Here is a 6,000-nt window from a genome sequence, read left to right as displayed (position 1 = left end):
CAATGGACTGGTAAATGGTAAATGGACTGCATTTATATAGCGCTTTTATCCAAAGTGCTTTACAATTGATGCCTCTCATTCGCCAGAGCAGTCAGGGATTAGGTGTCTTGCTCAAGGACACTTCAACACGCCCAGGGCGGGGTTTGAACCGGCAACCCTCCGACTGCCAGACAATCGGTCTTACCTCTTGAGCTATGTCGCTATGTCGTTACAAAAGCTGTAACCAGGCACACTGGCTACAGCTACACTCCAGTGCTTTGACAGTCAGTGTTCCTATCAGGTTGTGGGCGGGGGGGGGGGGGGGGGTCACCTTTATAATTCAGTGGACTCTGTTCTGGTCACTTCTGTTCGTCTTTGTCTAAATAACGTATAACCGTGAGGAAATTACAGCTGAAATAGCATGGTGGTACTGCTACAAACATTTAAGTCTACTACATATGGTCCCTATCTGTCTCATGTGAACTCATTCAATGATTTGATTTAACACTGAGGAAACAGTAGGCCTACTTTCACTGCTGCTGAATATCTGCTGCCTCGGGTGTGTACGGTGCTAATGGTTCATTTGTGCATCTCGCCATGCACTACCGTCTGAAGCCCTAAAAAAAAAAAGAACCAGCGCAGAATGTGAGCAGAGCAGAGCTCATAAAAGGCTTTGAGTTTTGCAGAAGGGCTCGCTGGACTCCATACGAAGCAGGCGAGCTTGATCTCCGCGCGACGCGCGCGCTCCAGCACCGATGGCTTTGCTGAAGCACCCCTCGCACCCCCCACCCCTCGCCCTTCACAGCAGCCGGAGCGGTGGGGTCCTCCTTACGAGGCTCGCTGGAGCAGCAGCGGGGGGGGGCGGGGGCGGGGGGGGGCTTTTAGTAACTCGGCTCTCTCATTAACCGCGCTCGGCCCCGGGCATGACGCCGCGCTTGTGTAAAAAAAAAAATTTTTTTTTAAAAAGAATAGAAAAATGTAAAAACTAAAAAAAATAAAAATTAACGTTCCCGCTGCACTCCCTCCTCTGGGTATGCTAATTTCATCCCCTCCTTCTCCACGCCTGCCGTCATCCCGAGCATCGCCATCTCGCCGGGAAAGAGGTCCTCCACGCCCCCTTCCACACACTCAGGGCAGAATCAATCCATTCTGAGCCATTGGTGGGGGGGGGGGGGGGGGGGCGGAGCCACATGTGGTAGAAATGGCCAGCTGTAACTAGATATTCAGGCGCGACGTGGCCGGTGGGGGACCCTTCGCCTTCTTATCCAAAGAGCCCATTATCTCTTAAAAAAGCCGGACGACTCGCTATCTACCCCCCATCCCTCTCTTTTGCACTTCTCTCATTTCATCCCCAGATCAAACGGGGGGGGGGGGGGGGTCTAATCTCTTTGGTTCTGGCCTTTTTTATCTCTTTCTCTCTTCTTTCGCTGGTTTGTAAAGATAATGGCGCACATCAGACTCTCCGGACATCTGCTTCCTGTCTGATTGAGCTCTGCGACATTTTGTAGAAACTTTCATTGGAGTCATTGGCGCTTGCAGATGTTTGCCTACTTGCTGCTTGTTTGGTTCCTCCTCCAGATATCCGCAGATCGCATGCCTCCTCGAAAGGAGAAAGGGCCTCTGTGGGAAAACACACCAGCGTTGCGAGGACATTTGGTGAAAAGTAGTGTTGTGAGGACATTTGGTGAAAAGTAGTGTTGTGAGGACATTTGGTGAAAAGTAGTGTTGTGAGGACATTTGGTGAAAAGTAGTGTTGTGAGGACATTCGGTGAAAAGACTCTCCTTCCTCCCACAAGCACACCACGTGCCACCACGTCTTTTTTTTTCTTTTTCAAGAGCGCTAACAAATTCTGCAGCTGTGAATGTTTACGCCCAAGAGTTCGAATCGAGAGCTCGGAGACAGATGGGGAAGCATAACATGATTAATGATTGTCTTTTTGGTAAAGCAAACTGCGCATAATTATTAATCTATTCTGAAGGAGTTCTTATATCAGAGGGGATTGTGGGTAAAATGAAGCGGCCCGATGGCTGTTGAAACAATTGCCGCTCTCTATAGCAGCAATATTCATTCATTCTTTTTTATACCACAGATGAGGGTCCAGAATAGGATTCTAATGAGCTATTTAATTTGCATTTCCGATAATATTTCACATTTACCAGGAATATTTTTGTATAAAGATAAATGTTAATCTTCTAGCTTGGGGAAGCACTAGGTCTAGGTGTCAAATTTATTTAATGTGATCACATTTGATTTGTTTTAGGACCGAGCCAGCTGTGTGTGACATCCCACAATGCCCTTGGTGCTCCAGAGGATGTGTCGATGCACGTTTGGAAAGGGGTACCTGATCACCTCTGGTTGACCTCCTGATGGGACAGCTTCCAAAATTATTTTGAAAGGACAAAAGGGAGGAGGCGGACATGCCGTGTGAAACGCGATCAGCCGAGGTAGAGAGCCAATCCGGTTAGCGGGCGATACGGTGGGATGCCTTTGCCAGATGCGGGGGGGGTGGGGGAAGCCGAATTTGCTTCCGCATAATGCCCACCCACACTGGCTGTCCCCAATTTCACCGCCTTCCAAAAACGGGGGTATCAGTCCAGTCCCTTCAATTATTCGCGAGGAGCCACACTTGCTGATTAATAGTCAGTGAAAATGAAAGCAGACCAGTGAGGGGAATGTGGTGGTGGGGGGGGGGGGGGGGGGGGGGGGTAATCCGCATGACTCATATGCAAGCCTTTCCCCTCCGCTCAGCTGGGCGTTTCCAGCCAACTGTGGCGACGCTTTCAAAATTCTGAATTACTGAGGCTTATAACAGCCTTCGACACATCCTCCTAAAACCCAGCGGTTTTATTCTGGTCTTATGAGCTGGTCTTGTAACTTGAAGGTCTTAAGTTCAATTCCTGGGTTGGACACTGCCTTTGCGCCCTTGAACAAGGTACTTAACCTGCAGTGCTTCAGTAAATATCCAGCGGTAGAAATGGATGCAATGTAAAGTTGCAACAGATAAAGTCATTGTCATAATGTATTATTATTAGGGCAGTCAACCAATTACAATAATTAGTTGCTTAATCTATTTCCATTAGTTTAATTAATTGGAAGATTAATCTGGAAATTTTAAACCCCTTAATTAAAAATGAATGGAAATATTCCAGTGCGAGTTGTAGGACTGCTTCTAATCTCCAGTCCCTGGCCAGGCTACCTAGCTTATACATGTTTCTGTCCTTCTGTTGAGTTTATCCAGGTTAGTATTCTTCTTTTTGCATGTTTCTATCCATCCATACATCATCTATACCCGCTTATCCTGTTCAGGATCGCGGGGGGGGGGCTGGAGCCTATCCCGGCGTGCATTGGTCGAGAGGCAGGAATACACCCTGAACAGGCCGCCAATCTGTCGCAGGGCACACACACACCATTCACTCACACACTCATACCCATGGGCAATTTAGGCTCTTCAATTAGCCTAATCTGCATGTCTTTGGACTCTGGGAGGAAACCGGAGTACCCAGGAGGACATGCAAACTCCACACAGAAAGGCCCAGGCAGGGACTCGAACCCTGGACCTCTTTGCTCGACACACTGCACCACCATACTGCCACCCCCTGAATGTTTCCATATCAGGGGGATTTTGACAAATGAAACCGGACACTTAGCAAAATTTGACTCCTCTTAGACTAGCATAAACAATGACCATATTACTGTTTACTCTCCCGCAGAGCAACCTATATGTCAAAAGGTTATAGCATCTGTCATGTCTCTTTGACTGCGAGCCAAGAGAGCTCGAGAGCACAACACTGCTGAGTGGATTGTCTGCATTTTATTTGGCTGGACCTTTCGTTCCTTTCAGTCACAGCTGATTGCCAATGTTAGCTGCAAGAATGCCAGCTTGTTGAACTTTAGAAAAGCAATTAATTATGTCTGAAGGAAAAGAAAAAAAAAAAAAGTAATTGTTGGAACACAGCTCGCACAATAAATTGTGGTATTAAAACAGGGCTTTCTGAAGCGAGCAGTGGCTCGGCTAGTTTGAATGCTAATATTATTATTTTCTCCTGTGCGTCCGGTCAGCACTCTGCAGCTCCAGACTGTTGTATAAAATGGAGAAGCAATTTATAGGCAAATTGTACGTGTGTTTATTTAGGCGCTATCTGAAAAAAATAATAGACCGTCGGATATACGTCACTTTGCATGGGGCTAAAGCCTAACCACAACCACAAAGACACACGCATTCGATTCATATTAAAAAAGGGGGAAAATGCATGTATTTATATGTGTGAATGAATGAATGAATCAATCAATCAATCAATGCATTTATATAGCACTTTTCCAGATGCTCAAAGTGCTTTACAGTGATGAGGGGGAACTCACCTCACCTACTACCAGTGTGTAGCACCCACCTGGGTGAAGCACGCCAGCCATCTTGCACCAGAATGCTCACCACACATCAGCTAAGGTAGAGAGAGAGAGAAAGATCACTCAACCATTTACGAACATTGAATTACAGTTGATAGCGAGCATTGGCTTTTGTCGACTGAATAAAGCTTTGCGTTGTTGCGATGTTCACCAAAATGAACGTGGCGAACCGTGAAGAAGACTTACCGTTACATTGCAGTGACATAACATTCACTTAGCAGACAGCCTTTTTCAGAGTGACTTACTGTACATTTATTTGTACGTCAAATTTAAAGACAAATGTTGATCGAGTGGCTCTCGGACCAAATCTAATTTATTCATTTTGAATTAACTTGAGTAACTCGTGTCACCAGCGTTGGCATTTAACGTGTATGAATAAGGATTATCTGACAAGAAATGAAGAAACAGAATCAATCTAACCATAATGGCTTGTTATCTTTAAATCCACAAAGGTTTATGGAGTGTGCGCGGTGAGTGACAGAAACCAGAACCCCTGGCGTACGCTGGCCTTTTCGGCGGCCCTGCAAAGGTTACAGCCGTCCAGACGGCACGCGTGCGGAAATAATCAGACGGTTTGTTTTTGTTTATGATGGGAAAATCGATGGCAGATGATGTTGCGCTGAATGCCATGATCATTCGGGTCAATGAAATCTCAGTCCGCCTTTTACCCTTTCGGAGGGAAAACCCGCTAAGAGTGGACAACTGACGGTAAAATGGGCGGGATCCAGAGCTACCACACCCTGACTCGTCACACAACATAAGGAAACATTTTTAACATCACGAAAGTAAACATTTTTAACATACAGAGTAACTTGACTAGAATACAATTTCAAAAGTGTGCACTCCAATTCAGTTATCAATGTGTATATATTTTAGACAAATGGCTGCAGTATTCTTGCTTAAATTATACAATCATAATTTAAATTTAGATTTATTCTGTGCAATGGTCTGTCTCTGCCAGCAATCCGGCTTTGCAGGGAACCAATGAAACCAGTGTGCACCCGCAGCCATTTTCTGAATGTTCACTGTCATTCTTCCATGAAATGAGGTCACAGTTGTGTCGACCAAAACTACAGCAATATGGTGAGTGTAAAATCCACTCTGATAGAGGACTTATGACTAATGGAGAATATCTGGTTCCTTTTGACCCCATATGCTGTACACTGGGCTGGGCAGCGTATTTGGCCCCCATTGGTCTCATATACAACTCTAACTGTTTTAGTCGGCATAGATGTGCATCAGTGAATGCATTCAGTCCCTATGGGTATCATATATGTGGAGTTGCTTCAACACTGAGAATTTTTCAGTGAAATTCCAAACGGTATGAATAGTTAATGGGTCGCATGATGTTACACCTTTTTCCATGAGTGCAGTGAAGGTGCACTGATGAGGTGTTTCAAAAGACAGAACTCTGGTCTTGAGAAATAATGAGCTAAGGACCACAGGCAAGGGCACAATTCTACAAAAAAAAGGCATTCAAGAAAATTACTTTGAGGAGGTTCATAAGAAATAATAATTATCACAAGATGCTAAATTAGATGGCAGGAGGGGAAAGGAGATTACTTCCGTCAGGAGTTTTAATTGTCTAAAGCCTGTGTTCACTAAAATATATCACT

The sequence above is a fragment of the Anguilla anguilla genome, chromosome 12 (genome assembly GCF_013347855.1).
Source record: "Anguilla anguilla isolate fAngAng1 chromosome 12, fAngAng1.pri, whole genome shotgun sequence".
NCBI lineage: Eukaryota > Metazoa > Chordata > Actinopteri > Anguilliformes > Anguillidae > Anguilla > Anguilla anguilla.
The sequence above is the reverse complement of the archived record's forward strand: the minus strand, read 5'-3'. Positions refer to the sequence as shown.